The sequence below is a fragment of the Nanorana parkeri genome, unplaced genomic scaffold, assembly GCF_000935625.1.
Source record: "Nanorana parkeri isolate BGI_ZX_2015 unplaced genomic scaffold, ASM93562v1 scaffold850, whole genome shotgun sequence".
NCBI classification, from domain to species: domain Eukaryota; kingdom Metazoa; phylum Chordata; class Amphibia; order Anura; family Dicroglossidae; genus Nanorana; species Nanorana parkeri.
The window spans coordinates 620,741-640,142 of record NW_017307118.1 but is presented as its reverse complement, the minus strand read 5'-3'; positions in this window follow the sequence as shown (position 1 = coordinate 640,142).

The window sequence follows — 19,402 nt, the reverse complement described above, 5'->3', positions numbered from 1 at the left end:
AGGCACCCAGCACTAGAATCTGTACCACCTCCTCCCCTCCCTTCTTCTTTCCTCTTCTCAGAGTTTTGGCAGCTCTACACACTGTAGTTTAGTTTGTGATGACAAATACAGAGAAACAGCAGCCTCTGGTGTATGTAGGATCACTACAGGAGGCTTCTATATAATTCCTCCCACGTGTCCCTCATGTGGAACCAAATCCCTCTGTCCCTCTTTCCTCCTCAGTTGTCCCTCTCTTTGGTCAGATCAATAAAAAGGTTCTATTTAACTACCAAAGTGTTATTCTGCACTAAAACCTTCACCCTATCTCTTATTAATCTTGTTTGATATTTGCAAAAGTCATTATAAAGGATAAGTAATGGTGAGAAAAAACAATTCTGGGTTTAACCAATCATTTTTGGCATATACATTCTTAATGGTTAGCATAACTGGTGGCATGTCAGGGGTGAGTCCATTGCCTGAATACATCTCAGGGAGATTGTTGGGAGGTATGAACTCTATGATGCCATCAAATAGTGTGTGCAAATATTTGATATAACAAAGTATCCTCAAGTAAGAGGATCTTCCTATGGTAGTTATAGAAACTGCCACTGAAGTGGAAATAATAGTTACCTGGCTGTAGAGACGGACTAGTGTATGTATGGGCCAAAAAGAAAACAAAGAAGTGGCCCCATGGGATTGCCGACTCTGCTGCCCTTATTATACACTTAATACTGTATTTTATGACTATTATTGTTTATTTCATCTGTGGTATTATGAATGCTGAGTTATGAATCTGTTCTGGGCTGCTTTCTGGTTCTTTTTATTTTTTCTTTCAGGTTTGATGCTGACTGGAGATGATGGGCAGAGGTAGAAAGGGATAAAAAACAATAGGAATGAAAAGTATGGAGAAACTTTAAAAAACTTTAAAAAACAGGTGTGGGTGAGCGAGCTCCTAAATCAGGAGAGGGACCCTGTAGACAATATGGGAAAACAAAGAAAGAAGCGCTACAACCCTGGAATACTTAATGTTTAACAGTTTGGAAACTTTGTGTAAATTTCAATGCAGACTCACTTTTTTTGCAAAAGTGAGTCTGCATTGAAATTTACACAAAGTTTCCAAACTGTTAAACATTAAGTATTCCAGGGTTGTAGCGCTTCTTTCTTCGTTTTCCCAGAGGTAGAAAGGGAGGCTCCTACAGCTGGATAGTTATGGCTGTCACTATGCAGAACATCTCTCAAGCAGCAAAAGGGTTGGTGTCTCAACGTTTGAAGGGAAAAGAGCTGTCCAATGCTTTTCTCTGTTCCCCTTTATATATCTTGTCAGTAGATACTAGTATCAGTAACGATACCCAGCATTTGGGCGAGTACTCGTACTCGCCCAAATGCTCTGATACTTACCTCCGATACCGGAACTTTCGGTCAGAGGGAGGTCTCGAGGGAGTGCCGAGGGAGCATGGAGGCAGCTTCCTTTCCCATCAGGAAGCCATGCGGTGGGTTATCACCCACCTCCCGGATTTCTGATTGGCTAGGAAGCCAGCTTCACTTGTTGATAGGCAGCCTGGCTTCCAAACCGATCAGGAAGCTGGGCAGCACGTATTAGTCAGGAAGCCAGGCTGCCTATGAACAAGTGAAGCAGGCTTCCTAGCCAATCAGGAAGCTGGGAGGCGGGTCATGACATGCCACCCGGGTTCTTGATTGGATAGGAAGCCAGCTTTACTTGTTGGTAGGCAGCCTGGCTTTCTCACCAATCAGGAGGCCGGGCGGCACGCCATGATTTGCCTCCAGCATCCTGATTGGTCAGGAAGCCACGCTGCCTAGTAACAAGTGAAGCCAGCTTCCTAGCCAATCAAGAAGCTAGGAGGCAGGTCATGATATGCCGCCCGCCTTCCTTATTGGCTAGGAAGCCAGCTTCACTTGTTGCTAGGTAGCCTGGCTTCCTGACCAATCAGGAAGCTGGACGGCACCTCACGACCGGCCATCTGGCTTCCTGATTGGTCAGAAAGCCAGGCAGCCTCGGCAAGTGATAGAACACTTCCTGATCCTCGGGGCACATGGCACCGGTACTCGTTACTCGTTACTCGGATCGGCGAATTACCCAAAAAAAAAATATCGGTACTCGATACCAAAAAACTGATATCGGTGCATCCTTACTTGTTAGTGAGACAGCTGTCAGCAGTTACCTCAGGAACTTGCAACCTTTACCTGGACACTAGTTTTCCTGACCCCCCTTCTTTTATTTATTCCTTTTAGTTTATGGTTGGTAACTTGAGTCTTAAAGACTAAGCAGTTTTGGTCAGTATATGGTCTCCGTGGTTACAGTTATTTCTGTTTGTTATTAAATGTATTTAATTAAAGGATAACAATTGAAATCTTAACCCAATAAAGAGGCCGTGGTTTTTAACCCTTTCGCTGACAATGCTTTGTTTTTTTTGCACACATGTTATAATCCACATTTTAGGCCTGAACATTACTAAAAGGCCCTCAGAGTTATATATTTTTTGAAAGCATAGACCCTGTAGAATAAAATGGTGGCAGTTGCAGATTTTTATGTCACATGATAATAGTGCAACTCTTTATCAAATCCACAAATTCAGTAAATATAGTAGTAATATATCGACTGCTAGCAAGCAGAAGACGTATCCAAAAACATTTAAAAAAAAATAAAAAGTTACCAAAAAGGTAATTACTTACCTCTGTCACCACCGCTCGCTCTCATCTGAAGTTCTGGAGCTTCTCGAGCGACCGAGCAGAATGATGTGGCGTGCGCATGTGCGGAGTGGTGCGGAGAAGAGGAGAGACACAGTGCAGCTGAATGCATGCAGCCGGGAGCGTGCATGTCGGACAGACACTGTTGGACACAGAAGACACAGCAGTCAGCGCTGGATCAGAGATCGGCACCAGCGCTGGAGGGATTGCTGAATACAAGTGGAAGGAAGAAGATGATCGGATCAAGAGGCCTCATTTAAGGTAAGTCCTTAAAGCAGCATGGGGGGAGGAAAATATTTGTGAGGAGAGAGCTGTGCCAGGAGCTGAGCGGGATGCTCCTGCTCAGCTCCTGGCAACCATTGACATGAGTGAGCTGGATTGGACGCACCCAACAGAGTGCACAGCCACCAACAACCACAGTATAACAGGGGGCCGGCCCGCCAGGATCCACCTAGGGCTAAAATTTCACTTTTTGTCTGACTGGCTCTTTAAATAATGTGTTTTTCCTATTTCAGACTATTTAACAATGGCACAGTGAATGTCAAAAAGTAAAAGGCATTGCTTTGTTGTTTTATTCTGCTCTACAAATACTGGGGACTTTCCTCAGAATTTCTGAATAACATTTTATATTCTCATTTTTTTTCTTTTACTTGCCCTGTATTTGGCTTTCGGTGATTTTATCACAGGTCTTAAGAAAGACAAATAATTATGCAAAGAAGTAACAAGAAAAGAGGACAAAGTTTTGTTCAAAACACAGGAAAGGCAACACTCTGTATGGGTGACTAACCAAATAACCGCTATTTTTTCTAAAGATAAAGGAAGGAATGCACAGAGCGAGATAAGAATTTGGAATATGCACTGAACTTGATAAGGTGGTTTCCTACACATTCATAAGGAAGGAATGATATGTAGCATCCTAAAATGACTAATTATACTTGTGCTGTTTGTATACAGATGTAGGTTTCTAGATATTACACTACACTGTGAACCCATTTCAAATGAACTAGGTTGTATTACATACAATGGAGCAACGCAAGAAACCCTCTCATATAACACTTCTCAGCAGAAGATGGATTTACAACCAGGGGTGTATCAACCTGGAGCTACTTTTAGGGTGGGCTCAGGGCTGAAAGTATTTAGGTCATACGTGGTTAATTTTTTTAAATGAGGTATATATGTATTTTTTTTTTAAATGAGTATATAAAAAAAGAGATCTAAGTCACTTTTACTTTTAGTAAGCAACAATTATAACTACGGGGATCTAAGAGTCATCGTACACACATCTAAGACTACAATAAATTAGGTGACTCATGAGGCCTTTCGTATACATATGCAAATAAAGAGGTTTATACTATATTAGAGATGAAAAACAGAGCAAAGAACCCTTCTGCCTTCTTCCCTTCAATCCCAAGCAGACTATGAAGATGGTCTGTCAACCTGTGTCAGAGACATGAAACTGGGTGCCCACATTTATTAACCATAGGGCAGGTGGGCGAGTCAAAGGACTGATCCTTTTGTTGTTTGTAATGTTGCAGAATAAACACAAATACAGCATTTGGTTTATTCTGAGAATTTCTTCCCGAAGCGTTATCAGGAATTGACAGTGCTAGAGTGCCTTTGGGAGACCTTAAGAAGCAAAGATAGAGTTGTAGGACGGTTACTGTGCATTATATAAGGTATGTGTTTCAGATGGCATTGAGGAACTAGATTTTACCAAGCTCAAAGTGTGAGGTGCTCCTGAGCCGAGGCCATCTCTGCAGATGAGTTTGAATGTAGTGGGGTGGGTTTTCAGTAGTGTAAAGGGCAGCTTTATGCCCCAGTCATGAGTAGGGAAAATGCTCTGAGGTAGTGGTGAATTAGCGGCAACTCATATCCTAAGCACAGCCTCCCTAGGCCCCTCCATTTTGTAACTAAAAAGATATTAATACTCTATGTGATTGATTTACTAAAAAGGCTGTTCACTTTGCATCAGAATTTGCACTTTGCGGAGTAGTTTTCACTTAGCTTTGTGAATGTGGTGAAATTTCACTTTGAAAAGAATACCCAATCATGTGCAAGGAAAATTTAAAAAAAAACTGTATTTTTGCTTGCACATGATTGGATAATGGAAGTCAACAATGCTTCACCTCATTCATTATACTAAGGGGAAACTTCCCCTGCAAAGTGCAAACTCCCTCACAAAGTGAACAGTCTATTTGCCTTCAGTAAATCAACCCCAATAAGTGCTGAAAGTGAAAAAAAAAGTTTCAAATGTATAAACCTTCAGTTTTCAGTTTACCGGTTAACCTCAGGTCAGACCTCACGATTATATTAAATAAACAATTTTCCATTGTATTTATTTAACAAAGTGGGCATAGGCCAAAGCCAAGCAACTGACTGAGGGAAACCACTTTTCTAATAAATGATAATTAAAAATTAAGAAGTATATGGGGCTCATCTATCTCCATATCCCAGCCGGGAGATGAAGCTAGACATGCCTTATAGAAGTCTATGGGGCTGTAATGTGCCTGTGCGACCATGAGAGAGAGAACATGCAGCATGGGATGTAAATAGACAACGGAGGCCACAGCACTTGGATCTCGGTAAGTTTACATCTGTGGACTGTGTTTTGGCGTTTCCTCTACACAACACGTCAAACCATTTCTTTATGGACCTGCCCGTGTGCAACTGAACTCGGTAATTTGGTGGGGTATCCAGATATTTTTTTTCATATAGTCTATGTGGGCCATGCTGCTGATTCACACACCTCTGCTGTTCAACAAGAAGGGTAACATTCCTATTTTCGGTTCAGCGTTGGAACTTCCGTGTTGTTGGAATATGGAAACAGGGCTTTATAAATAAATGTATTGGAAGCAACATTTTGTATTGGAAACATTCACGGGCTATTGCTTGTTTTAATGGAAAGGAGATCAACTTATGTTTATCAAATAAATTAAGGATAACAGCTTTAAATTTGGCATTTTAGGTGAAATAATGTACAGGTAAACTGCCCAATTCTTTATTAAGAATACAATTGTTGATATATAGTATGACAAACAAATCATTGAAGGTATCAGAAGTAGATAAAGAGGGGAGAGAAAAGAAGCCTGCAAAACAGAAAAGGGACCTAATATGCCCACAGATTTTATTTTAATTAAATTATATGGCTGGTAAAAATAAAGCTATTGCTGACAAAAAAAAGAAACAATACTTACTGCGGCTTCAACTTCTGACACTTATGAAAGGCGGAGGTGCCATCTCTGTGCCTAACATGTGCTTAGCACAATGCTGTAATGTGAACGAGTCCATATGGGAAGAGTTGCAGTGGATGTTTTCATGAGGGATCACATCAAAACCTTTGCAATAGACTTCCTGCAACAAATGTCCTAATGCACCCAATATTTTAGGAAAGGATATTCAATAATGAATCTGAAGTGAATGTGGTACTGTTCAGAGCAATACCATGTAGCGCAGTGGCGGACCTAAGAAAGAAAGGGCCCCGGTGCAAGATTCTTGCTTGCTCACCCCCCCAACCACTAACCCCACTAACCACTAAATGATTAATAAAGGTGAAAAGATTATTTTTATTCAAAAAAAAAGGAAATTGCTGATTTTACTTTCATCTGGTCTGTGCGGAGTTAATGGTGGCTGAGCGGTTCTGAGGTGGTCTGTGCAGAGTTTATGGTGGCTGAGTGGTTCTCAGGTGGACTTTGCAGAGTTTATGGTGGCTGAGCGGTTCTGAGGTGGTCTGTGCGGAGTTTATGGCGGCTGAGCGGTTCTCAGGTGGTTTGTGCAGAGTTAATGGTGGCTCAGCGGTTCTCAGGTGGTCTGTGCGGAGTATATGATGGCTGAGCAGTTCTGAGGTGGTCTGTGCGGAGTTTATGGCGGCTGAGCGGTTCTCAGGTGGTTTGTGCAGAGTTAATGGTGGCTCAGCGGTTCTCAGGTGGTCTGTGCGGAGTATATGATGGCTGAGCAGTTCTGAGGTGGTCTGTGCGGAGTTTATGGCGGCTGAGCGGTTCTCAGGTGGTTTGTGCAGAGTTAATGGTGGCTCAGCGGTTCTCAGGTGGTCTGTGCGGAGTATATGATGGCTGAGCAGTTCTGAGGTGGTCTGTGCGGAGTTTATGGCGGCTGAGCGGTTCTCAGGTGGTTTGTGCAGAGTTAATGGTGGCTCAGCGGTTCTCAGGTGGTCTGTGCGGAGTATATGATGGCTGAGCAGTTCTGAGGTGGTCTGTGCGGAGTTTATGGCGGCTGAGCGGTTCTCAGGTGGTTTGTGCAGAGTTAATGGTGGCTCAGCGGTTCTCAGGTGGTCTGTGCGGAGTATATGATGGCTGAGCAGTTCTGAGGTGGTCTGTGCGGAGTTTATGGCGGCTGAGCGGTTCTCAGGTGGTTTGTGCAGAGTTAATGGTGGCTCAGCGGTTCTCAGGTGGTCTGTGCGGAGTATATGATGGCTGAGCAGTTCTGAGGTGGTCTGTGCGGAGTTTATGGCGGCTGAGCGGTTCTCAGGTGGTTTGTGCAGAGTTAATGGTGGCTCAGCGGTTCTCAGGTGGTCTGTGCGGAGTATATGATGGCTGAGCAGTTCTGAGGTGGTCTGTGCGGAGTTTATGGCGGCTGAGCGGTTCTCAGGTGGTTTGTGCAGAGTTAATGGTGGCTCAGCGGTTCTCAGGTGGTCTGTGCGGAGTATATGATGGCTGAGCAGTTCTGAGGTGGTCTGTGCGGAGTTTATGGCGGCTGAGCGGTTCTCAGGTGGTTTGTGCAGAGTTAATGGTGGCTCAGCGGTTCTCAGGTGGTCTGTGCGGAGTATATGATGGCTGAGCAGTTCTGAGGTGGTCTGTGCGGAGTTTATGGCGGCTGAGCGGTTCTCAGGTGGTTTGTGCAGAGTTAATGGTGGCTCAGCGGTTCTCAGGTGGTCTGTGCGGAGTATATGATGGCTGAGCAGTTCTGAGGTGGTCTGTGCGGAGTTTATGGCGGCTGAGCGGTTCTCAGGTGGTTTGTGCAGAGTTAATGGTGGCTCAGCGGTTCTCAGGTGGTCTGTGCGGAGTATATGATGGCTGAGCAGTTCTGAGGTGGTCTGTGCGGAGTTTATGGCGGCTGAGCGGTTCTCAGGTGGTTTGTGCAGAGTTAATGGTGGCTCAGCGGTTCTCAGGTGGTCTGTGCGGAGTATATGATGGCTGAGCAGTTCTGAGGTGGTCTGTGCGGAGTTTATGGCGGCTGAGCGGTTCTCAGGTGGTTTGTGCAGAGTTAATGGTGGCTCAGCGGTTCTCAGGTGGTCTGTGCGGAGTATATGATGGCTGAGCAGTTCTGAGGTGGTCTGTGCGGAGTTTATGGCGGCTGAGCGGTTCTCAGGTGGTTTGTGCAGAGTTAATGGTGGCTCAGCGGTTCTCAGGTGGTCTGTGCGGAGTATATGATGGCTGAGCAGTTCTGAGGTGGTCTGTGCGGAGTATATGGTGGCTGAGCGGTTCTCAGGTGGTATTTACAGAGTTTATGGTGGCTGAGTGGTTCTCAGATGATCTTTGTGGAGTTTATGGTGGCTGCGCGGCTCTCAGGTGGTCTGTGTGGAGTTTATGGTGGCTGAGCGGTTCTGAGGTGGTCTGTGCGGAGTTTATGGTGGCTGAGCGGTTCTCAGGTTGTCTATGCAGAGTTTATGGCGGCTGAGCGGTTCTCAGGTGGTCTTTGCGGAGTTTATGGTGGCTGCGCGGCTCTCAGGTGGCTTGTGCGAAGTTAATGGTGGCTGCGCGGCTCTCAGGTGGTCTGTGCGGAGTTTATGGTGGCTGCGCGGCTCTCAGGTGGTCTGTCCGGAGTTTATAGTGGCTGCGAGGCTCTCCGGTGGTCTGTGCGGAGTTTATGGTGGCTGCGCGGCTCTCAGGTGGTCTGTCCGGAGTTTATAGTGGCTGCGAGGCTCTCCGGTGGTCTGTGCAGAGTTTATGGTGGTCTGTGCAGGGTTAATAGTGGCTGTATGTGTCACAGAAAGTGCAATACTTTGTTCAGGCTTCAAGCCTATTGCTGGATAGAAGACAACTGTAATCATTTTATCAGAGAAACAGATTCTAATAGGGAACATTACATTGTAATGTTCCTGTTGGAGCCGATAAAATTGACATCTATGATACAGCTTTGATGCAAAGGTTCCTTGCTACCCTGAACTGAATTAGCATGTGGCTGTTTGATACGCAAATGAGGACCATCAAAGGGTTCTTGGGGCTGGACACTGATGAATGAAGATCTACCAGGACTGTCATGTCCTGGAGCAAGCCCGAACCCCTGCTGGTATTTACTGCCCACACCTGTGTCAGCAATGCAGCATATATGCTCGGATGGGGGCAGGGGCATATGATGAAACCTTCTTCCTGTGTGATCATCTGTGCTAACCTAGCTCACAAGTAGGAGCAATGGTGACCTTGGTGACCCCTTGGACAAGACAAGTTTTTCTGGACTCCACAACCAAGAATGTGATTAGCTGAGGCCTGCTGGAGAGGAGTGTTCTGAAATAGAGAAAAACCCATTGCATGTGTGACTGAGAGAATGGTGTAGCTAGCTCAAGGATCCTGACCCCCTGCAATCCCCTCTCCAATCTTTAATTGTAATTAGAATGTATGTATATCCCTATTTGTAAATAACACCAACACTTATTTAAGATTCAGTTTCATCATAATAATAATTTAAGGCTCCCCCAAAGCAGAGCACATTCTACAGTTCCCTTATTTTTTTTTAAACGAACAGTGACTGCTACTGATTGGTTGCAGTCACTGTTAGCCACGGGCGAGGTAGGGGCGCAATTTCACACTATACCTTAGGTAGCACTAGGGTTAGGGACACCCTTGACTACCATGCAACACACTAACAAATTGCTGTGTGCCACTTTTATTAATTTGTTGCAAGAAGCATGAATAAGCAGGTATGTAGAAGCTGCCACTTTTTTTTCAGTGTACTCTGGTCTTTGTAATCTCCCCCTTGGCTCAAATCTCAAGATTTAGAACTGCAAGATATCTGACAATATAGCTACCTAATATACACTATATTACCAAAAGTATTGGGGCGCCTGCCTTTACACGCACATGAATAATGGCATCCCAGCCTCAGTCCGTAGGGTTCAATATTGAGTTGGCCCACCCTTTGCCGCTATAACAGCTTCAACTCTTCTGGGAAGGCGTCCACAAGGTTTAGGAGTGTGTCTATGGGAATGTTTGACTGTTCTTCCAGAAGCACACTCGTGAGGTCAGGTACTGATGTTGGATGAGAAGGCCTGGCTCGCAGTCTCCACTCTAATTCATCCCTAAGGTGTTCTATCGGGTTGAGGTCAGGACTCTGTGCAGGCCAGTCAAGTTCCTCCACCCCAAACTCGCTCATCCAGGTCTTTATGGACCTTGCTTTGTGCACTGGTGCGCAGTCATGTTGGAACAGGAAGGGGCCATCCCCAAACTGTTCCCACAAAGTTGGGAGCATGTAATTGTCCAAAATGTCTTGGTATGCTGATGCCTTAAGAGTTCCCTTCATTGGAACTAAGTGACCAAGCCCCACCCCTGAAAAATAACCCCACACCATAATCCCCCTCCACCAAACTTTACACTTGGCACAATGCAGTCAGGCATGTACCGTTCTCCTGGCAACCACCAAACCCAGACACATCCATCGGATTGCCAGACAGAGAAGCGTGATTCGTCGCTCCAGAGAACACGTCTACACTACTCTAGAGTCCAGTGGCGGCGTGCTTTACACCACTGCAGCTGACGCTTTGCATTGCACTTGGTGATGGAAGACTTGGATGCAGCTGCTCGGCCATGAAAACCCATTCCATTAAGCTTTCTCCGCACTGTTGTTGTGCCAATCTGAATGCCACTCGAAGTTTGGAGGTCTGTAGCTATTGACTCTGCAGACAGTTGGTGACTTATGCGCACTTCAGCATGCGCTGACCCCGCTCTGTCATTTTACGTGGCCTACCACTTCGTGGCTGAGTTGCTGTTGTTTCCAGTTGCTTCCACTTTGTTATAATACCACTAACAGTTGACTGTGGAGTATTTAGTAGCAAGCAAATTTCACGGAATACCTGAATCCAATGATTTGGAGGGGTGTACCAATACTTTTGGCAATATAGTGTATGTCTATAATGTGTTATGACTGCAGTGTTCTTCCCTATTTAAAAGGCTTACTAATTTATTCCCTGTGTTATGGTGGCGGGATTGGGGATGGTTTTGGTCACAAATTTTTATTGTTGAATGTTACGCACTTTATGTTAAATGTAGTAAATCTACCTGAAAAATGATGATTGGTGTATGTTTGATAATAACATAGATACAGTATAGGGTGCAACATTTGATTTCTAGCCTAGAGCACTATAATGGTCAGAATCAGCCATTAACCAAGCAGGGGAGAAGGGTTTTCAACAGGGGAGAAGCTTATATTAGGTCACAACGTGATACAACCAACTATCTCCTCCATTGTGTAATGAGTAAACAACATATGAAGAGGCATCATGTGCAAAGATAAATAACTTAATGGGGCTGCAGGTTTTTTTTATTCTTTTTTCTTAACATGGTATGAAAGATGACAAGAATGCAAATGATTCCACAAGTACCTGAAAGCTAGAGGCCTGGGCTCACCATTAAAGAGTTATTGTTATCTCAAGACATTATTTTACATTTTCTGAAATGCTAATGGGGTTAAATAATGGGGTTGATTGTTATGACAACACCCCCAGGCGTTGATAAGGGCTTACGAAAGGCATGGTACCTAAGCACCAGCCGTTTTGTTCCAGAGCTCCTCATGGTGGAGATGGGATTTGCTGTGTCCTGGTACCAGGTCACAGCACTAAGGATCCTCCTACCAGGGAACGAGCGGGGGAAAAGGAGGGTACTATATGGAGACGGTACACCAGGGAGAGACTAGAGACTGGTCAGGTCCAGGCAGAGGTTGGCAATGGGCAATACAATAGAATAATCTGGGTTATGCGGAGATCTTAGGCAAGTCAGTAGTCATGTTGATCTAGGTCAGCAATGAAACAGGCAATTATTAATGTAGTATAGCTCAGGTAGGGACTAGAGAATATTCAGGTCGAGTCAGAGGTCAGAATCAGGCAAGGAAGCAGAATGGTGAGGTCATAAGTAGGTCATAAGTAGGCAGCAGTCAAGAGAGTAGCCAGGTCCATCAGGGTCAGCAACAGGCAGTCAGTAATGTGATATAGCTCTTTTTGCAAAAAGCAGGCAAGAAGACCCAGCACCAGCCGCTTCCAGGTCTGATGCTTAAATACACATTGCATAAGAGGCAGACAGGGACTCAGTGAACACCATTAGTAGTATGGTTGGACCTGGGGGTATTATCACATTGATACAAATTCAAGTAGTTAATGGTATTCTTTTTTAAACTGACTATACATCTGTGAGAGGGGAAAGCAAGAAAATGGATAAAATAACGCATTTGGTACCAAATATCATATATGTCTGGTATTGGGTTTATAAGCACAGTTCTTTTTTCTAGTAGTAGTTTCTAAAAATATATTGATCCAAGCTTTACATCATTTTAGATTGCAATCATTACCATAATAATCCCTTTTAATTTAGAAAGCGATATTTCAAATGCTAAATAAATCACTTACAATAGATGCTGCTCCTTGATGTTTTAGTTTCCTACGGAAACAGCTGGTCCTGATACCCTGTTTTGGGGTGGCACGTTGCAGGGTCCTATGAAGCCACCCTGTGCTACCGTAGTAAGCTGTTTGTGTTACAGCAAAGCAAGCCATTCTCCTGCTCACCACTCCTCCCTTTCCCTTCTTCAAGCTACTAGATGTAGAGCTGCTGGATATTGATCTGTCCCTTCTGATCTTGTATTGGACATGAAGTTCAAGTAATCCAAGCTGAGAGAATTGGAGCCAGCTGTACGGAAACATGGTGTCTGTATGTGCTTGGGTAAAAACTAGGGATGCACCGATTTATTTTATTAAATACAAATATTTAATTAAAAAAATGAATAAATAAATTAAAATAATTATTTAAAAAAATTTAAATAAAAACATTTTCGGTATCGGTTTCAGTTTTTTAATGTCTATTTCGGTGCACCTCTATTAAAAACTGAAAGAGATTGCATGATTTTACTGGCAGGATCAACGGGTATTTGTTGGGCTTTGCAGGGGTAGATGCATTAATAAATATGTGCTGCAGCATATTCTTTATAAAAAGGAGGCCATAGTTCTATAAAATAGCTTTATGTATGTAGTTGTGCTTTTGTATTTTACCTTTTATCCACTAGATGGCATAGTTGTGCAGAAAATCCTACAAGGGACTATACAACTTCATCTCTGTCATGTAATAGGTGTTTAATAATGAAGCAAAATTCAGGTTCATCATGACTGATATTACCTATTCCTAGATACATGTCCATGGAAATGGCTACCTAGAGAAACAATGTTTTACACATTGACATTATTTTTCACCTCTAGATCTGTAATAAGGTTAGTATTATTGATATATCACTGTCAAAGAACAAGGCTTCCTTAAAGAAGAACTATGGGGTAAGTGTTTTTCCCCATAGTTCTCCTAAGGGTCACGGGAGTACACAAACTAGTGTCCTCCCATGACCCAAGGTCAGTATGAGATTTTATTTTTCTTTTTTGTTATCCAAAGCTCAGTATATCGCGAGCTATAGCTCGCGGTATACTGAAACCGACGCAGCCGGGTGGATCTCGACATTACTGTCGTGATCCACCCAGCTGTGTGATTGACAGTTGACTCTGCCTATCTAGATTCGGAGCCAGCTGTACACGCGCCCTCCCCTGTCCGTTTCGCCAGTCAGCGCTGGAGGATCGGAGAAGGGGGAATCCCTGCAGAGAGCTGTGAGTGACAGTCACGGCTCTCTGCAGGGACAGGATCGAGAAGTGAGCGAGCGACAGTATGTGTTTGCTCACTTCCCGATCTATTGAGCTGATGTGTGACAGTTTCAATGTCACACGTCGGCTCGAACTATGAGGTTGAGTGAAAATCACTCACCTCATAGTTCTCCTTTAATCAGATATTGCAGCAATGACTTGATAGGTTTAAAACCGTACTGCTGCATAGGCAAATTGTACTCACACTGTATTACTTACAGGACAAGGTTTCTCACACTTTATTACTTAGGAAGGGGACACTGTCAGATTGTGTGCAATCAATGGAGAGAAAGGGAAGCTGCACTCAAAAAAAAAAAAAGCTGATATAGCTGTTTATTAATCTCTACAATTAATCTTATTGCTCAGTGAAACATGTGAAAGGGTGGAGGTTCAGGTGATTTTGATATTTGTCCCAGACGGATTAATAAATGCATCTAAAAAAACTGTATGTTCTCAATGCACAGAATATAACTGGCTATTGATATTGTGGTGTTGTGTGGCAATCCCACGGTAGAACTGGGGGTTGTAGTCACCCAGGACTCTCAGCCAGAGGTGCTGTGCAGTTCCAGGAGGCAAGTTCTTGTACTGGGAAAGCGCTGACTTTGTGGCTCTTCCCAGGATTTCTGGATTTGGCATGGGATCCTGAAACTGGGAGATTTCTAAGAGAATTGGGAGGGATGAAATCTCATTTCCTGGGTCCATTGTTTAATAGTGGCCAGCACCTAATTGCACACCTGTGCACTGCACTTATGGGAAGTGTGCTGGCTGGTGTTCTGGGCTCCAGCTGGGAAGAGGGACAGGGATGTTCAGGAGTCAGGAGGACTCCACCCAGACGTCAGAGGGGAGCCAGGTGGCTGGGTGGGCCGGAGGCACAGGAAGACAGCCTAGGAGGCTGAGAGAGCCATTTACACATAGAGTATGTGTGACAACCTGGAGTCGGTGAGACTATGTTCGGTTTGCTGGAATACAAACATACATTGTTGTATGGCTGATGAAAGCTATTTTTCTGCTACCAAAGAAATAAAACACTGTTTAAAACGGCTTCAAGACTGGTCCTTGAGTGCTCGCCATTTGTGCTAACCTCCCCAACGTCACAATATGTATAATTATAATACCGGATATTGTTAATACAGGGCATAACAATTTGCTTTAGGGAATCAGGAAGGATGTTTTCCCTGTTGGGGAATATTGGTGGTTTCAATTCATTTAACCTCTTGCCGTCCGCCCGTAGTAAAAAAACGGACAGACGGCACTGCTACATCTGCGGGTTGCCGTCTCCAGACGGCAATTTTTTTCTGCTCGCGCGCGCCCCCTATCGGGCACGCACGGGCACAAAAGACCCGACCGTTGCACACACCCGTTACCGGGTGTTTCACATATAGGCGATCAGCGGGTCCATAGCCCGCCGATCGCCTATATGTGCTCGTTCACGGGATCCGCGGGATCGTTGATTCCCGGGATCCACTGCCCCATCTTGGATCCCGGGACCGGCTCCGAGGGCGTCAGGAGGAGGAGGACGGGAGATCAGCTCCTTGCTGATCCCCGTCCGGGCTGTGAATGCAGAAGTGATGTGTATTACATCACTTCCGCATTCACCTGTCAGTCATCTGGAGAGAGAAGAAGCTGATAAAGCAGATCTCTGCTTCATCAGCTTCTTTTGGGGTCCACAGGTGATAATTTAAAAAGTTTATAAAGAATAAAAATTAAATATTTAAAAAAATTTAAATAAAAACATTTTCGGTATCGGTTTCAGTTTTTAAATGTCTATTTCGGTGCACCTCTATTAAAAACTGAAAGAGATTGCATGATTTTACTGGCAGGATCAACGGGTATTTGTTGGGCTTTGCAGGGGTAGATGCATTAATAAATATGTGCTGCAGCATATTCTTTATAAAAAGGAGGCCATAGTTCTATAAAATAGCTTTATGTATGTAGTTGTGCTTTTGTATTTTACCTTTTATCCACTAGATGGCATAGTTGTGCAGAAAATCCTACAAGGGACTATACAACTTCATCTCTGTCATGTAATAGGTGTTTAATAATGAAGCAAAATTCAGGTTCATCATGACTGATATTACCTATTCCTAGATACATGTCCATGGAAATGGCTACCTAGAGAAACAATGTTTTACACATTGACATTATTTTTCACCTCTAGATCTGTAATAAGGTTAGTATTATTGATATATCACTGTCAAAGAACAAGGCTTCCTTAAAGAAGAACTATGGGGTAAGTGTTTTTCCCCATAGTTCTCCTAAGGGTCACGGGAGTACACAAACTAGTGTCCTCCCATGACCCAAGGTCAGTATGAGATTTTATTTTTCTTTTTTGTTATCCAAAGCTCAGTATATCGCGAGCTATAGCTCGCGGTATACTGAAACCGACGCAGCCGGGTGGATCTCGACATTACTGTCGTGATCCACCCAGCTGTGTGATTGACAGTTGACTCTGCCTATCTAGATTCGGAGCCAGCTGTACACGCGCCCTCCCCTGTCCGTTTCGCCAGTCAGCGCTGGAGGATCGGAGAAGGGGGAATCCCTGCAGAGAGCTGTGAGTGACAGTCACGGCTCTCTGCAGGGACAGGATCGAGAAGTGAGCGAGCGACAGTATGTGTTTGCTCACTTCCCGATCTATTGAGCTGATGTGTGACAGTTTCAATGTCACACGTCGGCTCGAACTATGAGGTTGAGTGAAAATCACTCACCTCATAGTTCTCCTTTAATCAGATATTGCAGCAATGACTTGATAGGTTTAAAACCGTACTGCTGCATAGGCAAATTGTACTCACACTGTATTACTTACAGGACAAGGTTTCTCACACTTTATTACTTAGGAAGGGGACACTGTCAGATTGTGTGCAATCAATGGAGAGAAAGGGAAGCTGCACTCAAAAAAAAAAAAAGCTGATATAGCTGTTTATTAATCTCTACAATTAATCTTATTGCTCAGTGAAACATGTGAAAGGGTGGAGGTTCAGGTGATTTTGATATTTGTCCCAGACGGATTAATAAATGCATCTAAAAAAACTGTATGTTCTCAATGCACAGAATATAACTGGCTATTGATATTGTGGTGTTGTGTGGCAATCCCACGGTAGAACTGGGGGTTGTAGTCACCCAGGACTCTCAGCCAGAGGTGCTGTGCAGTTCCAGGAGGCAAGTTCTTGTACTGGGAAAGCGCTGACTTTGTGGCTCTTCCCAGGATTTCTGGATTTGGCATGGGATCCTGAAACTGGGAGATTTCTAAGAGAATTGGGAGGGATGAAATCTCATTTCCTGGGTCCATTGTTTAATAGTGGCCAGCACCTAATTGCACACCTGTGCACTGCACTTATGGGAAGTGTGCTGGCTGGTGTTCTGGGCTCCAGCTGGGAAGAGGGACAGGGATGTTCAGGAGTCAGGAGGACTCCACCCAGACGTCAGAGGGGAGCCAGGTGGCTGGGTGGGCCGGAGGCACAGGAAGACAGCCTAGGAGGCTGAGAGAGCCATTTACACATAGAGTATGTGTGACAACCTGGAGTCGGTGAGACTATGTTCGGTTTGCTGGAATACAAACATACATTGTTGTATGGCTGATGAAAGCTATTTTTCTGCTACCAAAGAAATAAAACACTGTTTAAAACGGCTTCAAGACTGGTCCTTGAGTGCTCGCCATTTGTGCTAACCTCCCCAACGTCACAATATGTATAATTATAATACCGGATATTGTTAATACAGGGCATAACAATTTGCTTTAGGGAATCAGGAAGGATGTTTTCCCTGTTGGGGAATATTGGTGGTTTCAATTCATTTAACCTCTTGCCGTCCGCCCGTAGTAAAAAAACGGACAGACGGCACTGCTACATCTGCGGGTTGCCGTCTCCAGACGGCAATTTTTTTCTGCTCGCGCGCGCCCCCTATCGGGCACGCACGGGCACAAAAGACCCGACCGTTGCACACACCCGTTACCGGGTGTTTCACATATAGGCGATCAGCGGGTCCATAGCCCGCCGATCGCCTATATGTGCTCGTTCACGGGATCCGCGGGATCGTTGATTCCCGGGATCCACTGCCCCATCTTGGATCCCGGGACCGGCTCCGAGGGCGTCAGGAGGAGGAGGACGGGAGATCAGCTCCTTGCTGATCCCCGTCCGGGCTGTGAATGCAGAAGTGATGTGTATTACATCACTTCCGCATTCACCTGTCAGTCATCTGGAGAGAGAAGAAGCTGATAAAGCAGATCTCTGCTTCATCAGCTTCTTTTGGGGTCCACAGGTGATATTAGGGGTCCTAGAGACCCCTAATATCTCCATAAAGAGGACCTGTCAGTGTGCCTTTGCTATTATATAGGGGGTTGTTATCCCCCTATATAATAGCAATAACAATAAGTGCAAAAAAATAAATATAAATAAAAAAAAATAAAAGTAACACATAAAAAAGTAAAATAAAATAAAAGTCACATATAAAAAAAGGGGAAAAAACCCCCCCAAAATGTTTAACTCCCCCACCCCCACGTTTACGCGCCTATAAACGTAAATACGCGTCCGGTGCCCCAGCGCGCAAAAATTACAATTGCGCTACACATGTTACATATCGCCGCGAACGTCGCAGTGAGAGCAATCATTTTAGGGCCATCAATCACTGATAACACTAAACTGATGAGCGGTAACAGCTTTTAAAGCGTCGCCTATGGCCAATTTTGGGTATTATCGTTTTTTGAGGTTTCGCGCGCGCACGCAATTTTAAGGCTTGACATGTTTAGTGTCTTTTTACCCGACGTGACCCCATCTTTTATATTTTACCAAAAAATTGGGTAATAATAAATGTTTTATCATTTAATATAGGGGAAACTGTTTTTTTTTTTAAATTTCGGTAATTTTTCCTTAATATAGTAAAAAAATAAAACCCCCAGTGGTGAATAAATACCACCAAAAGAAAGCTCTATCTGTCCCCAAAAAATGGTATAAAATTCATTTCAGTACAGCGCTGCATGACGGAATAAATGTCAGTTAAAGTACCGCAGCGCTGAATACTGAAAAATGGCCTGGATGGGAAGGGGGTTTAACACCGCGGATGTCAACTGGTTAAGCATGGTTGAACCTGATGGATTTTTTTCAACCTCACTAAATATGCAATTTTGGACTAGCTCCCAAACTTTTAGTGTATGCACAAAGATCCACAGATGTGCAATACAAGGACCCCCTGCATATATTTTTTCTTGGTCTAGTTTTATTCCTCTATGGTATGTGCACTTAGAAAGACTCTGAAGCCATAGAGAAAGTCACTTTTTAGTTATTTTTTTAAGGTACCCCTTGACTTAGATGGCCTACAAATGTGAATACTGGAATTGTTCTTTTATAGAAAACTATCTTTGTTAATTTTTTTGCATATCTGTTTTAGCCTGTGTGCGACTGTGGATAAATGATAAAGTCCATAACCATAGGTTTTGCTCATTCACGTGGGCATCAATACTTGATCATATTGGCATATACATCTGTATGATCTATTGACACATACTGTACATCTGTAGGATCCATTGTCTGTAGAAGTAAGCACCTCTCAATTATCCATTAGCAAGAGCAAAGATGTCTGATTGGCTTTAAGAACAGCATGCTAAGGAATCACTATGAAGACACTTGCCATAATTTCACAGCAGGGATAAAAGTGGTTTATTGCTATACTAAAGAAAGGGACAGAGTTTCCTAGGTATGTATTTATATTAGCTTGGCTTTTAAGTCTCTATTTCAAAGCATTTGTTGAGAAGAATTATAATTCCTGTGAAGTGCACCATATAATTTCCACTCTTTTATGGCACCTTATTTATGGATGCACATCTTCAGCTATATTCCTAGCAGTTCAACCATAGTTCTATATTGTAAAAGCAACTTTGTATGAATTGAATACCCA